The 17631-nt window shown below is 41.2% G+C and overlaps 1 long non-coding RNA gene across 1 annotated transcript; it reads left to right on the top strand.

Annotated features, from left to right (window-relative positions):
* The first annotated feature begins 13882 nt into the window (after nucleotides 1-13882).
* LOC131126327 (uncharacterized) lies at nucleotides 13883-15549 on the top strand. Its single transcript, XR_009129145.1, has 3 exons — nucleotides 13883-13985; nucleotides 14124-14182; nucleotides 15080-15549. It is a non-coding gene; the product is annotated as an uncharacterized LOC131126327 (long non-coding RNA).
* Nucleotides 15550-17631: the final 2082 nt, after the last annotated feature.

Genomic DNA, 17631 nt, shown 5'->3' on the forward strand with positions numbered 1-17631 from the left:
TCCACCCTTCCAAGGGCTCAAGCCAGAGAGCATGGACAGGAATTGTTCGGATTCTGGGTCTCCAGATGGACAGGGGCTTGACACTGTTGTCAGTGTTGTAGGACCGACAAAGTTTGGACTCATGAAGGATGTGCCTTATAACATTGGTCCCCAATATCAACTCATCGTGTTGACCTGGAACAAGTGTGGGGACCAGCATCCTACAACCATACACCTCCATCTCGACATCAAAAGCACATTTTGGTTTCACTCGGAGTCCGCCACATCCGATGAGGACCACATTCACATTAATGAGTTCAAGATCAGACAGCACACCAGCCTCTCTCAGCTTCATCTCGGCAGTCTCACTGATGCTGCAGGCCATGGAACCACTGTCCAGCAACCCGCCCATTTTGACCTTTCCACCTATGTCAGAGGTAATGTAAAACAGACTGCTGCTGCTGCCAACTTTGTGAATGTTCTGGTAAACAACAGAATCACTACCAGAGTCTTTCACTGAAGCATAAACAGTCTCAGCATCATACATGTCGTCAATCTGGGAGTCTGAGGTGTGACCTGTACAGTCCCTGACAAAAGTCTTGTCGCTTATCCAAGTTGTAGGAACAACAAATAATAACTTGACTTGTAGTTGCTCAATTGGAATCAGAAATGACTTATATGAAAGGCAAAGCCCTCTAGATTATGCTTTTTATATCAAAATAAAGTTTTGTACCATTCATTGAGTTTTATCATTTAATTAGGACATAAAGGTCAGATTTTGCTTGGACAAAAGTCTTGTCGCATACAAAAAAATGTAGAAATAATACATATACTTAATTTTGAATACACAAATATGCTACAATAACATCAGAACATAAAGTCATTGTACCTTGGAAAAAAGAATTAATATTGTGTATGGCTTCCATGAGCTTGGAGGACTGCATCCATACGTCTTGGCAATGACTCAAATAACTCATCTGGAATGGCCAAGAAAGCAGTCTTGCAGGACTCCCAGAGTTCATCAGGATTTTTCGGCTTCATCTTCCAAGCCTCCTCCTTCATCACAGATCTGCAGAGTGGATGGCAACATCAACAGCCTGAAATATCAAGAAATTCTCGCTGCCCATTACATTCCAAACCACAAGAAAGGGCAAATTCTGCAGCAGGATGGCGCTCCTTCTCATACTTCAGCCTCCACATCCAAGTTCCTGAAAGCCAAGAAGGTCAAGGTGCTCCAGGATTGGCCAGCCCAGTCGCCAGACATGAACATTATTGAGCATGTCTGGGGTAAGATGAAGGAGGAGGCTTGGAAGATGAAGCCGAAAAATCCTGATGAACTCTGGGAGTCCTGCAAGACTGCTTTCTTGGCCATTCCAGATGAGTTATTTGAGTCATTGCCAAGACGTATGGATGCAGTCCTCCAAGCTCATGGAAGCCATACACAATATTAATTCTTTTTTCCAAGGTACAATGACTTTATGTTCTGATGTTATTGTAGCATATTTGTGTATTCAAACTTAAGTATATGTATTATTTCTACCTTTTTTGTATGCGACAAGACTTTTGTCCAAGCAAAATCTGACCTTTATGTCCTAATTAAATGATAAAACTCAATGAATGGTACAAAACTGTATTTTGATATAAAAAGCATAATCTAGAGGGCTTTGCCTTTCATATAAGTCATTTCTGATTCCAATTGAGCAACTACAAGTCAAGTTATTATTTGTTGTTCCTACAACTTGGATAAGCGACAAGACTTTTGTCAGGGACTGTACTACCTCCCTCCAAATACAGGTCAGCTAGTTTCCCTGAGACTGCAAGGAAGCATTAGCAGGGCACGTCAGCTTGGTGTGGCCAGGGCTGTAGCAGGCAAAACAGTCTTTCAGACATACAATGTGATATGGTGGTGTGGCTTGAGTCATTACACACTTTACAAGCAGCCTCCCTGCTACGGCGGTCACGAGGTGTGCGTTGGAACCTCCCACCTCAGAATTGACTAAACGTGTTACGCTTTTGCATTCTCTCCATCATCACTTGAAACATGTCGACCATACGAGTGAGAAGGTCCTCTTCTGACTGTTGAAGGTTCTGTGCCACAGCTGGTACAGAGGCCTGACACTGAGCATGCTGTGGAAGAGACAGATGTTGCAGGAGGGTAAAGAGGCTGGCACACAAGTTGGTTATGGGAAGGTAAAGGTGGGGAATTCAGAGAGTGGCACGGCTCGTGAGGAGGGGTGGACAAGGGACCCTGAGTGTGAAACTGCTCAGACTTAGCACAGTTTAACGATGGCGGACCGCACTGCCCAGGGGTGATGATGGCGACGTGGCTCTTCAGCTGTGAGGCATCGGCAGTCCTGCCACCTGCTCTCAACTCTCTCTGATAATCATCCACCCTCACCTGGACATCACGAGAGGTCCACTCATGAATTGGCTTACACTTCAAGGTGCTGGACAACTCTGGGTCCGGCAGTGTTTGACGAACATGAGCGCCACCTCATCAGCCATGTTCTCAGTCCACTTCCGTTGCCTACGCAAGCCTTCAAGCGCAAGGTCTGCGGCCTTGTTCAGCCTTATCCAGTAGTCGACTGGGTTCTCCTTTGGCTTAGGCAGAGTGGCATAAAAGTTAGCCAGGGGGAGACATGAGGGAGCATCACTGAAATAATGGAGAAGAACATCAAATATCAGAGCAGACTTTCGTGAATCGTCAAGTGTAGGATCGCTACGCAAGGCAATCTTCACGACATCTCTGGCCTTGCCAACTAAATGGCCCATGATTTCTTCTGTATGTTCACACAAAGGGACTTCTTCTTTTCTGAGGTGAGTCTTTTTTTTATTTTTTTATTTTTATTTTTATTTTTTTGTCCCGTCCAGCCATTGGGGCAGATAGTATTGTTGATCTAAATGCCCTTACATGCTAAACAGATTTGCTCCCCCCCCGGAGGGCCCCACCAGAGATTGTGCCAGCTACGCCACCCCCGGACCACCAGGAGCCGCGGACAAACCACACGCCCCGAGGCAGCTCCTACAACCACCAGAACAGCAGGGACCACACCCCGGCAACACATCCGTCACCATGGCGGCCCAGGGAGTGACACCACAGAGACCGCAGGAGAACCGGGACCCGCATGGGGAAGAGCCCAACCCCGCCCCCCGGGCACGTGAGCCAAGAGTGCCAGGGCGGGACAGAGACACACACACCAGGCAGCAGAGCCCACCAGACAAACGACACCCCAACAGCCGCAAAAAGTGAATGCCCCCCCAGTCCCACCCTCCGCCTGAGGTGAGTCTTAGTCAAGTCAATCCAGTCCTGGACTGAGTATTTGTCACTGTTGTCACCCCTAAATGTCGGTAGCACTTTGTCAGACTTAACATGTACTGTCACATGAGGGGGTTCATGTCGGGTAGCATCACATTGAGTCGCCTGAGAAGGTGAGAATTTGTGGTGGTCATTATTCAAGTTTACAACACCAGCTGACATCAGCTTTGAAACAATGGACTCACCTATCTGGGCACCTAACTGACCCACCATGTCTGTGAGTTGATGTATGGTACCAACATCACTGCGGGGAGTGGAAGTTTGGGGACCCCCTGCAAACATCCCACCCACAGGAGTACAGCTCGACCCTTGACCCAACCCAGAGTCTGTACAACCGTCAGACATGAACATCGAATGTCCCACAATCCCACCGTCAACATTATGGTGGAACCAAACACCCCTACCTTTAGGTAAAGTAGGAGTAGCAAACCTATCCATAGTTAGATTACTGGTGGCCACAAGCCCTCAAATGTACCTGCGTTGTGGATTCACGTAATAGCAAAGTGATTAAAGAAGTAAGGTGGCTTGCAACATGTACAATATCAATATATCGAAGAGGAATCCCACTTCTTGAGTGCGTGTGCGGACCAGGTTCTGTATCAGTCCTTCAAAAACCTGACCAGAAAACAAGATAAGTAAAATAAATAACTAATTGAGATAAAATTCACACAATAACTAAATAATAATAAATTCACGCATTTAGAAAATAAATAATAAAGTGCATTTTTAACTCCGTTACATGTGCACATGGATTTGATTTATGCTGGTCCTATTTTTATAGGCCAGGTTTAGATGGTGAGCTAGGAGAACCCTGCATTAAGGCAACCCGCCTGAAAGCTTGATGCCCGGCTTGTTACCTGATGAGCTGGCATCCACCTGCTCTGGTCGGGCCGGTAAGAGGCTTTGCAGCTGTCCCTTTTCTTTTGTCCCTCGCAGTGCTCATTGGCCTTCATCCAAACTCCACTCCCTTCCTTCACCTCTGACCCTCTGGACACGCTTTACTGGGCAGTTGTATGCCTTGATCTCATTGAAATGTGTTATTGTAAATTAATGTTGTGAATGGCCATTCCTATTTAAATATGTTTTTATTGTTCTATGTTTTTTGCACTTTATAATATATGTATGGTACTGCCACAGCTTCAAAGTGTGTGCCTTGCTTCTTTTTCTCTCAGTCCCAGAGCCGAAATCTGGATTTTCTGATTCTAGCCTATATCTTGCAATTACCCTTGGGTTGTGCCTAAAGCTAATGCTAAATGTAATAACGCATTGTACGTGCTACAATGTATATGTGTGTGTGTATATATGTATGCAGGGTGGCTGCAAACCGCAGCCAGGCAATGGTAAGGCCGGCGCTAGCTGCTTTCGTCAATCCAGCACCCACCCAGGGAGTTGCCATCCTGAGACCAGGCAAGGAGTGCTGGTGTTCCCGAGAGATCATAACAACTACTCTCAGACCAGATATTGTCATGTGGTCTGCAGTGGAGAGATCAGTCCACTTGATCCCCCCCAACAGTGGCCTCTAGCTGATGACCCTGGAGCTGCTGCATCGGAGGAGGTGCGACAGGACGGAAGGTCGAAGCAGGAACCAAGTGTGTGTGTGTGTGTGTGTCTGTGTGAGAGATATCGATACATCGGCCGGCGGATATATGGGGCCGATATTTGCGTGCTTTACTTAAATCGGTATGCGCCAATATATTTTTCCGCCGCATGATTTACGACAGGCATCCACCGGGCAGCTTTGAGTTGCCAGCAACACAGGACCGCGCAACAAATGCAGGAGTTTGGTACCGCTACCCCGCCCCCACTGGTGAATCATAACAAGGGCGTGTTTTCGCAAGCAATAGAATAAGCTTGCTTTTTACACCACACACAGCCCACCACATTTCACTGGATGATCGCTAGGCATAACAGTTTAAGTCATGGTGTGACAACAAGAAATCCCAAAAACATCACATACCAACGCAACAGACGAATAAAAGCACTCTCACTAGCTGAGCAGACCAAGAATGAACAACTATGCAACTTTAACTACAAACTGACCAACTATTTACATCGATGGTGCCGCAAAGCACGCAGGGAACCAGGAAGTGCTCCCAGCGACACTACAATATAGTTTAATATGTGGGTCTGGAAACCAGGAATGCTGCTGAATGCTTCATCTTTAAAAGTGCCTACCGTTGGAATTAGGGAGCTGTTGATGTAGTTGGAGGCTAATATGTACAGCTGTTACCAACACCGCTTTAATGGCAACCTTGGCAATTCAGTCCCATGGTGTTTGGAGGAGTTTCATTTAGCGAACGCCGGGCTGAGGTTAAATGCGTGTCGTGTTGTGTGCGTGCTTGGAGAGAGCACACACACACACACAGAATGGAGGCGGGGGGACGTGTCACGCCTCCAGTCATCACATCGATGCTAGGTAGAACTTAAACTACGACAGAAACGTTTTGCACATGGTTGAATATTTATTCCTATTAAAGTTGATAATGCCGTTTAAATGTGTGTTTAAGAAAGCTGAATCCTACTGTGTTCAGTGTTTACATTTCAATAAATATTTGTTTTAACTTGAGACGTGTAATGTTTGTTATTGTCATTTTTTCCATGTAAATTGAGGGAGCAAAAGCAGTATCGGCCACAAATATCGGCCCAAGCAAAATCGGCCATCGGCTAAGGGTGATGGAAAAAATATGTATGTATGTATATATATGTATGTATATATATGTATGTATATATATGTATGTATATGTGTATATATATATGTATGTGTGTGTATATATATGTATGTATATTGTAGGAGCTATTTAGTAGTGTGTTCCTAGGTTTCTAATATCTGTTGATTTATTTTTTTGTTGTTTTGTTTGGATTACTTGATATTTTCTTATTTATTTGTTTATCATATTTTAAGATTAAGATATGCCTTTATTCGTCCCTCAGTGGGGAAATTTGTATTGCACAGCAGCAAGAGTACAGAGTCAGTTAAGCAGTACAAAATACACAATATAGAAAAATAAACAATATAAACAACCCAGGAATTAACAAAATCAGCAGTTTTTCCCAGAGTTATATACAATACAGTATGTAGATAATATGAAACGAGATGAGATATATGACCAGTCTATACACTGAGATGTTGTTAGAGAGTTAATATGAGGCATTATGGAAATACTTCACATAGAACTTAGTATATTGCATTTAGAGCCCTTAGTATTGCACATGGAGGTTGATCAGATATTGCACAGTGAATGGGGTCTGGAGTAACTATACTGAGTATAAAACAAAGTATTACACAGATGTACATAGTGGTGTAGAAGTCTATTGGGAGCGGTGCTGGTTGTACAGCCTGACAGCTGCAGGAAGGAAGGACCTGCGATATCGCTCCTTCACACACTTGGGGTGAAGCAGTCTATCGCTGAAGGAGCTCTCTAGTGCTGTCAAAGTGTCCTGCAGGGGGTGGGAGTCGGAGTTAATTAATAGTTTATTTGTGGGTTTATTTCATTGGATAACACCCTGGGCACCTGCAATCTATTTATGTAGGCAGTGCTCACAGGACCAGCATGCCGGTGCAACATAGCAAGAGAGGCAACAGGAGACAATGCCTTTGTTCCTTTTTTGTTTGCTTGCTTGGTAATAAAAAGAAATACGAAGAAACGGAACAAGATTGTATGGACAATGACTCTTTTGCCTGCGTAAAACCCAACCCGTGGTGCATCAGTGGCCTTTTGATTATAGCAGTGATTTTCAACCACTGTGCCGCGGCACACTAGTGTACCTTGAGAAACCGTCAGGTGTGCCGTGAGGAATTATCCAATATCACTTTTTATAATTAACATTTATTAATCATCATTTGCAAATATTATGTCAATAGCCATTATGTCAATAGTATACATGGGCCCAAATATTCCAATTGCATTTGGTTTATTTGCTCAAACGGAAATAATTGAACAGGGATGGAATATTCCTTTAACCAATCCAATTGAGGTATCTTGTGCCCGCTCAAACGGAAAGTTGTCAGGGTGCGTTCTTCTTCGTGGTGTTTTTCTTCTTCTGTTGTTTATTGGCGGTTGGTAAGCAGGTTTCGTATGCATTACTGCCATCTGTAAAACAGAATATAAACCCTTCTATACTTTATTCACAAGTGCAGTTTTATTAAAAAAGAAAATATATATGTATATAAAACATGTCCTGAGTTTAATTATAAAATATTAGCAAGATTGAATTTGATCTTTTCCTGTTTAAATTATGATGTACGTATGATGTAACACACAGTTCTAGACGTTCTTCAGTTTTAAAAATGGAGGCCAGCAATCGGCACTGGACTGCTAAGCAAAGTTTGTTTTTGATTCAAACTAAATTTCAAGACTGGACAGACGAAAAACTGGCAATACGGAGTTATTCCAACAAGTGAAAGAAAAACTTGGGGAAGCCGGTATCACGTGATGTTGATGTTTACGTTTTACTGGGCATGCCCCATTGATTGGTATGTGTTCACACTGCAAAAGCTGTATTGGAAAACAGTGATAACGATTGGAGTTTGAAAGTCAGTGTTGAACTGCAAGTTTCATGGAGTGTGATAACGCGGAGTAAAGTCGGCTATCAAGCGCTACTTTACGCAGGAGTGCTGGCGTATTTCATTCACAAAATCAACAACTCCAGTGTGCAGTTGCACAAACCCAGATGCCGGCACATTCCTTCCGAATAAAAAGGTTGCAAAGGACAATTCTGTAACTCAACCACAGGTTGTTGATTCCAAACAAAGGTCGCATACACAAATGAATGAAATGTTAATTAATGCTGAGGTTCCAACTCAAGCTGCACAAAGAATGAATGAAACTCAAACTCAAGCCTGCACGGAAAATCATCCAACTGACATTACCACCATAATGTAAAGACAAAATGACTTCACTTCACTCATGGTGCAGCAAAATCTATCCTCTGTCCTTCCATCTAGAAGTATCCCAGTGTTTGATGGAGACCCTTTTCAATACAGATCTTTTATTAGAGCCTTTGAAAAAGGGGTGGAGGAGAAGACAACTAATTGGAACAATCCTTTGCACTTTCTTGAACAATACACCAGGGGGCAGCCAAGAGACCTAGTGCAGAGTTGTCAGCACTATTGCAGAACCAAAACTCTTCTTGCCGAACACTTTGGAAATGAGCATAGAATTGCCACTGCTTATATGGAAAATATTCTTAACTGGACACCTGTTAAAAGCGAGGATGTTAAAGAACTACAGTCATTCTCCCTTTTTCTTAAAGGATGCTCAAATCTGACAGAACAAATTGTGCATATGAAAGAGCTGGTCTTATCATCTAACATGAGGAGCATCATTCTTAAACTTCCATACAAATTACAAAGACTTGCAACGTACCAACTCCAAGGCTTCCAATGCTAATCACACAAAACAAAGGAAAAAGGAAAGCAGTTTTGCCACTAATGTCACTGAAGTACAAGATGGAGGTGCATCTCAACATACAATAACTAAAGCCAAAGTATCTTTTGCGCAGAATTGTCTGTTTTGCTCTCAAAGCAGTCATTCCTTGGAGTGAAGTGCTCAGAGTTTAAAGTGAAAGTACACCGGGATAAGCAGGGCTCTACGTTAAAAACAAAAATGACTTGCCCATGGGGAATCCTTAAGGTGAGAACTACTTGCCCGAACTTGCCCCATGTAAAATGAAAAGACTGCCATAATGATATCATATATCAATATATGCTGATAATTCATCAGATAATAGTACTGATGCATTGTATTTGGAGGAATGTCTGAAAATGTGTGGAGATGTATGTTAACATGGCAAGCCATGCTACCTTACACATGGTAGTCGTAGTAAGCAGTGATATTTAGAAGTTGTGCACCACAATGAAACATTTGACATATTTGTGTACTAGTAAAGTGTTTTTAATCCAGAAAAAATGCTCAATGGTCAAACAATAATTTGTGAAGCAAAGGTGATAAAAATCCACAGAGAAATGGAAGCGCTAGATTTTGTAGCTTGTGCAAAATCAGCACTTGGTATTGGATCTAATGGGTGGTGTTTCATTGTGACCACTTCAAATTGTCACAGCAATGTGATTCACTCACCTGTGTCATCATTTGATTTGCTAACCGCTAATAAAATACTTGTTTAGGAGGCACTGGTTCATCACTTTTTGCTGTTTTCCTTCACAAGTTGTTGAAGAATTAGACCATGTTGGCAGGGACGCCATGATAGATGTTTTCCTAGTCAAACGATCGCTGATTGGTTGATTGCGAACAAGAACGGGTGTGGGTAAAACGCGGATTGTGGATTACGGACCGCGGTCTAATTAAACGATTCTGATTGGTCCATTTCAAGATTTGCAAGGATTGCTTTGCAAATTACCACCGGAATTACGCAGTCCGTGTTTTACCAACACCCAACAAGAACCGCTTAAAAAAAACTCTTGGCAGTACGGCATACTAAAGTGCACTTTAGCATGCCCGACGGGAATATTAATGATTAGATTTACTTGCCCGAATTTTGTTTTAACTTGCCCCGGGCCATCGGTACATCGTTATTGTCGAGCCCTGATAAGATTAATTTTCTAAAAGAAAAGGGCTTTTTTTTTGGTTGCCACACAAGCAAAGAGTGTAGGAGTCGTTTGGATTGCCAATGTGTGTCACCAAAAGCACCCGGGAGTCCTTCACATACAGCGACAGGATATAGGCACATCCTCGGCACAAAATCCAAATACTGTGAACTCTTCAAGTGTTTCTGCTAAACTGTAAATGCATAAATGTCCCATGACAAGAGGATGTGGATCAATGGTCTTATCTGAAGGGTGTTAAGCTCCATGACATCGATGCAGATGTCGATTTACGTACTTATCGGTACAGATGCCCCAAAGGTAATGGAGCCTTGGGAGCTAATAAAAAGCCAGGATGAAGGACCCTATGCAGTCAGGACCAGGATTGGTTGGGTCATTAATGGTAAGCGTAAGAGTGTCTGTCCTACTGTAACAACAAACCGAATCTCTGTTGAACATCTTCAAAAAATGCTGGTTAAGCAATACAACAATGACTTTAATGAGAACTCATCAGAGGAGAAGATTGAAATGTCCAGAGAAGCCATCAAGTTCATGGATCATCGACTTACCTTTCAGACAGGAAAATCCTGTGATGCCAAATAATCGCTGTGTTGCAGAACAGCGCCTCCAGAGCCTGAAAAGAAAGTTCAATAAAAATGGACATTTTAAGGAGGAATATGTCACATTCTTGAATGACATCATCAGTAAAAGATATGCAGAAAGGGTACCTGATGACCAAATGAGACAAAGTGATGGAAAGCTTTGGTACATCCCCCTTCACGGTGTCCACCATTCAAGAAAAGGTAAACTGAGAGTTGTGTTTGACTGTGAAGCTGTGTATTAAGGAACATCTTTGAACAGCCAGCTCTTGCAGGGACCTGATCTTAGAAGCTCTCTCATTGGAGTGCTCCTTTGATTTCGGCAAGAACCTGTGGCAGTAATGGCAGACATCCAAGCCATGTTTCATCAAGTTTGTGTCTCAGTTAAACAGGTTGACTTTCTCCGCTTCCTCTGGTGGAGATACTGCACAGTTTCCAGTAGAACATAGAATGAAAGTACATCTGTTTGGAGCTGTATCATCACCAAGTCGTGCAAATTATGCTTTGCGGAGAACAGCAGATGATGAAGCACAACATTTCTCTTCTGATGTGGTGAACACAGTCAAATGCAACTTTTATGTGGATGATTGCTTGAAATCCATGGCATTGGAAGAAGAGGCAGTGCAAATGGTAAAGGATTTGACTGCGCTTTGTCAGACAGAAGGATTCAATCTTTCTAAGTGGATCAGCAACAGCCGCAAAGTGCTGATGTCAATTACAGAGGACAGCATAGCAAAGGAGATCATGTAATTGGACTTGGTTACAGACTTCCAGTAGAGGGAGCACTGGGACTACAGAGGTGCATTGAATCTGACAAGTTCAAATTCAGGACGTCTGCACAAGAACAGCCACAGACCAGAAGAGGTATTCTGTATGACCCTTTGGGATTTTTAGCTCCATTCATTTTGCCATCCAAGTTGCTTCTCCAGGAACTTTGTCGGAGAAACCTGGGCTGGGATGAAGCCATAATGGAGTTCTCTGGTAAGAAATGGTCCGATTGGCTTGAAGGTGGATCGCTGTTTGAAGCCCAGAGAATTTGGAGACCATGTTGTTGCACAGCTTCATCACTTTTCTGATGCAAGTAAGGTTGGATATGGAACAGCATCTTACTTGGGACTAGAAACTAATGCTAAAGGTTATGTTTAATTTCTGTTGGGAAAAAGTAGAGTTGCTCCACTCTAGCAGACAACAATTCCTCGCTTGGAACTCGTCGCTGCAGTTCTTGCTGTTAGGGTTGCTAAGATGCTGCAAAAGGAGTTGCAGCTTCAACTAAAAGAATCTGTTTTCTAGACTGACAGCACAACAGTCTTTAAATACATCCGCAATGAAACCAGCCAATTCCACACCTTTGTGGCAAACGGAGCAGTTTACATCCGAGAAGCAACTGATGTGGATCAGTGGAGGTATGTGAGCTCTAAAGAGAATCCGGCGGATGAAGCCTCTAGAGCAGGGGTGCTCATTAAGTCGATCGCGATCTACCGGTCGATCGCGGAGGTGGTACTGGTCGATCGCTGGTCGATCGTGGCGTGACATTACAAAAATATCATCCTAGCATCAATGCCGTCACTTGATTGATATACAGGGCAGCCATTCAGATGGCAACTGAATGTTGCCCTTCGGGCGACCAATCAAATCAAACAACGTCTCTAAGTGCAGCAGAACTTACGATGTCAGCCTATCATCCATCCCCGTTACTTGATTGACATACAGGACAACCAGTCAGATGACAACTGAATTTTGACCTTTAGGTCACCGCTCATGCGTAAACAACGATGCAAAGTGCTAAGCTAGTCGGCGAATTGCGTCAGATTTTAAGCCCTCGCTAAAGTTTATGGTCACTAAAATGAGTGAAGGAGCTGGACCAAGTAAAAAGGCAAAAACATATCACTTCCATACGGAATGGGAGGTGGACTTTTTTTTCACAATGTCTTTTTCGAAGTGCGTTTGCCTGGCTAACCTGGCTATCAGCAGCTACTGTCCGGACTATGCATCCCTGGCTGGTTCAATTCAGTGCAAGTCATCAATGTAAACTCAGGTAATTACAAAAAATGTTAATAGTTAATTATGTGTGTTTTGCAATATTGGCTCATTTGGTTATGTAAGGTACATCAACATACATTGTACGTACAAATAATCCTCAATACATTTGAAAATAAATAGATGTTTTGCATTTTTGTAGTGGGTAGATCATTTTGACTCGGTCATTTTAAAAGTAGCTCGCATGCTGAAAAAGTGTGAGCACCCCTGCTCTAGAGGAAGCTGAGGATTTCCTAAAAAACATGGCATATACACTGGATACGAATTCTTGTATCAATGCAGTTCGCAGGTTCATCTGTAGACGAGGCCCTGTCTTAACTCTCAGGTCTGATAATGGCACAAACTTTGTTGGAGCTAACCGGGAGCTGAAGGAGAGTTTGGATGCTATGAATCATGGCACAATTCAAAAGGTTCTGGTCCAGGATGGCATAGAATGGAGGTTTAATATACCCTCCGCTTCTCATCAAATGCCCCCATTTGGGAAAGCTTGATCGGTTTTCACCTCAGTTTTGCAACAGCAAAGCCTGGATGAGGAAGGGCTCCAAACTATTTTTTGTGAGGTTGAAGCAATATTAAAGAGCAGACCCATCACAAAGGTTTCAGACGACCCAGATGACCTTGAAGCCCTCACTCCCAATCACATCCTGATGTTGAAAGGCAAACCTATCATGCCACCCGGACAATTTGACTCAAATGATCTGTACGTCAGAAAAAGGGTGGAAACAAGTACAGCATATGGCAGAGCTCTTTTGGAAAAGGTGGCTTTCTGAGTACTTACCTTTGATGCAGGAAAGACAAAAGTGGACAAGGCCAAGAAGGAGTCTCACCACTGAGACATCCTCCTTGTGGCAGATGCTACGGCTCCAAGAGGATCATGGATGATGGAGAAAGTTTTGGATGTCAAATCAGATGTTAAGGGACTGTGCGCCATGTTAAGGGACAAATAGCCATTACACACACACACATATATATATATCATCCATGAGCTATGTGTGTGTGTGTGTGGTGTGTGTGTGTATATGTTTATACATATATATATGTATATATATACATACATATATACATATGTATATAATATATATTAAAAAATAAAATAAAGAAAAAATGTGTGTGTGTGTGTATATGTGTGTATATATATATGTATGTATATGTATATATATAAAATATAGATTCAAAAAATAAATAAAATATATATGTATATATATGTGTATATATATATATATAATATAGATTCAAAAATAAATTATATATATGTATATTCAGCATATATACATATACATAACAATCAGAATGACAACAAGCTTCCTCTTTATGTAAATACACAAGATGACGTGCATTTGTTTTACGCACCATCCTCTTGAAAAGAGCTACCGTTTTTTCATGACCTGTTAGAACCTGTTAGCCATGCTGCATGCCGCCATCAGCACCTATAAAGATTAATTCGCCTGCGACTTCTTATTTTATTCAATTTTTCCAAACTTCATCCTCCAAGAAGCTCCAGCTCACAACTTGGGTACGTTTTCTTTTCTGACACTTTTCGACTTCTGGAAGTCTTTGTATTGGTTGGATCGGTTCATAATTCACACACGTTGTCATGTTCATTGAATGATCGTTGGAATAGTGTTTTACATAAGTCGATGTATCTATTTAGGGAAGGATCTGCAAGCCGCCTTGCTGACTGTACTGTCTTTGCCACAGGAAACCAACAAGGTCTGCAAACTCGCTTCACTTCCTGTACAAGCATGCACACAAAGTGCTCACAAAGTACTCATACTCTCTACAGTGGTAATGTAGCATATTCTTAAGACTTCATACTTCAATAAAAGTTGGAATTATTCATTATAAGAATATAAAGAAAACATTATTAGTATTCCATTTTATATTGAAAACATATTATTATATTGAACACATAATTTATATTTTATATAAGTATAATATAGTAGAATATTTTTGCTGAATCTTATGAGAATAAAAGTCGAATTTAAACAAAGAAATAATTTTTGGACAAAAAAGCTGACAAGAATGCATTTATGTTTTTCACAAATATTTTGAAAAAAGTCAATTCCCAGAAAATAATGTTGAGATTTGACATGAAAAATAAATAATAAATAAAATCAAAAGAAATAGAAATGGGAATAATGTTATTCTCCTATGGAAGAAATCTGGACTTTTCCTCCACAAACATAATAAAATTATAACAATAAAGTCCCGTTTTGATAAGAAAAGTAATTTGTCAAAAAGAAGGACATACACTTGTTACTCTAATTTCTCAGAAAGAAGTAGTTGGTTTGTTTTTCATAATATTCCAACTTAAAAATATATTTTTTTAAATATTTTTGCTCGATGCTACTATTTTTTCCTCATAATGTTACATTATTATTGTAAAATTATGACTTTCCAGCTTTTTTCTTGTAATATTCTCACTTCATTCTGGTAAAGTTGCTGCTGATTTTTATATTTTTTATATATATGTATATATATTTTATGTGCGTGCCATTAAAAAAATTGCGGGCTGCAAATGGCCCCCAGGCCACACTTTGGACATACGTCCCTGTGATTGGGAACCAAAGCTCTTCTTTGATTTTGTCGAACTTTTTCCGTCTTCAGGAATGTCCGACTCAACCACCACCATCCTCATCCTCTTCCTGCTTGTCCTTGTCTTCTTCCTGGTCATCCTGTACAAAAAACTCAACCACGACACAGACGGCGAATACACGCTCCGGCGTATTGTCTACAAGGAAGGAGGCTTCCGGGACTGGCTCAGAGGCACCGTGACGGTCCTGGAGTCCCGCCTGAGAGACCGACCGTGTTCTCACAGTGTCGATCCCGACGAGGACGGTCAGGAAATGCAGGATTTTCAGGCGGTGCAAAGGCAGGAAGCGGAGAACGGGAGCGACGATATCCAACGAGACTGAGAGGACGAAGAATCAGGAGAGAGTGTCGGAAAAACTGAGTCGTTCGTTAATTTGAATCACTTCTGCAGGTGCGTCATCTGGTATGGGGAGGACGCTAACCAGATAGATCAATTATAGCCTATTTTCATCAGAAATACTGGATTTTCTCAAATAAAATGTTTTTAATGCACATAAATAAATGAAACACCTCAAATGAAAGCCTTGTTTACTACACTGAAAAAAATAACTAATTGGACTAACAAAATAAAATTTCAATCTAAATTTCCATTAAGTTTCCATCTAATTAAAATGTTTAGCCCTAAGTCAAAAAAGTATGTTCGTACATCGTAATATATTTATGTTAGTTGATCTTGTTCTTTTCGTGTTAATCCAACTCAAATTAATCTAAATGAGGTACCAAAAATATAATTGAGATGGGTCTCTACAACTCTACGCCAACGCCAACTCAACAGGTAACACAAAATAATTTCGTTAAACCCTCCAAAAAATAACTAATTGGACTAACTCAATTAAATAGTAGGCAGAATTTCCATCCAATAAATATGTTTAGACCCAACTCAAAAAAACTTTGTTTGCCCACACTGTAAAACCTAATAGCACATCTTTTTAAACCACTTAAGTTAATTAGACTTGATTCTTGAAAAAAATTACACTCACTTACTTAAAATGAATTGAATATACTTAAACGATACCAATTGTTTTAATAACTCTTTCATTTTTAGTTAATTTAAAGTTACAGAAGGTTTCAAGTAGATCTTAACAAACCTATTTAGTTAGATAAACTCATCTTCTCTGATTTTATTTTAATTTTTGAGAGAGTTCTGTGAAACCTGCTGGAACCTGTTTGCACCTGTTCAACCTCACATCTTCAGCAGCACGGTACCCACACGGGGAGCACAGCTGAATTATTTCAGTTTTATCAAGAAATCAGAAGGCTATCAGAAACGACCTCTTCACTTTTGCTGAGGCCAGCGGCGAATGGACCTTGATGTCTTGTCTATGGTAAGAACATTTTTTTATGCCCTGGCAGTTGTTGGCCGCTATCGATATCAAACTTTTGTCGCAGCTAAAGTTAGTAACTTAAATCGAGGCTTTCCACAGAATTATATTTTTCGGCAGCTTAAAACATGAAGTTGATGACTAGCTTGGTGGCTATAGTTAACGTTCGTCGTACCGAACTTAACTTAAATAAACCGGGGTTTTCACAAGAGTATATTTTCGGATTTTGTTTCCTTAACCTGTGTAACAGATGTAATTGCTAGCAACCAGTGTACTGTTCAAAACAAGCAAACATTGAGGGCATGCATTCAGGAACTTATTGGAAGTGAGATGTTGTTTTTGCTGAAAAGCTATAAGACATGGTACATTCAGCATCTATGATCTTATAAGCTAACAGATGATGAAAGCAAGGGCCATACAGTGAAGTCTGTGTGCCAGATAACTGACCAGATACCTTTGTTTGCCTACAAAGTTTAAGGCCAACTCATTCTCAGTTAATTTCAGAGTTGTAGTAAAAAGGCAACGTTTCATCCAGCAGCTGTCCTGTCTTCTGACCTGAAGGACACACATTTCTAAGAACTGTCTTGGTTATTCCTGACAATACACTTAAAGGGTAATTTCATTTTCCAATTTTGACCTCTCAAGATTTGTAACAAAGCTAGAGGAAAGCTATTAGACAATGTGCTTGCCTCTGGAATGTTTTTTTATTTGTTTTTGAAGAAAACTATACTAATTTAGTTTTTTCCCTTTTTGTATTGCAGATTTTTTAAAAACAGTGCTAATGGAAACAAATGAAAGTTTGAAACTCGGTCATTCTTGACAGAGGCTTATTTTGCCGTCCCGTCCTGAGAGCGTAAATGCCCTAATATATGACGTTAAATACATGTTGAACTTGACCTATGACTTGCATCTTCAACTTTCTTCCAAATTACCCTCAAGGACAGACTAAGGACACACTGGAGACACAGAGACTCGAGATGGTGGAGCAGTTTAAGAAGATGTCCATGGAGAAAGCTATGGTTCTCATTCATCAACTTATGCAGCAGACCTTCGCACTGAGGCGGGAAGAAATAGTACATTCAGACCCTCCCATGGTTGCTGTTGTTGCAAGATGGCCTGCACTCTACTGTGAAGCCCAGGTGGGTAAAAATATAAGAGCACATGTAATGTAAAAATAACTGTCTATTTTGTCTACATAAGTCTATCATAAGTTTAAAATTGAGATGCAGGACTTTTTCATTGTGT

Source organism: Doryrhamphus excisus, chromosome 3 (assembly GCF_030265055.1).
Source record: "Doryrhamphus excisus isolate RoL2022-K1 chromosome 3, RoL_Dexc_1.0, whole genome shotgun sequence".
Classification (NCBI taxonomy): domain Eukaryota; kingdom Metazoa; phylum Chordata; class Actinopteri; order Syngnathiformes; family Syngnathidae; genus Doryrhamphus; species Doryrhamphus excisus.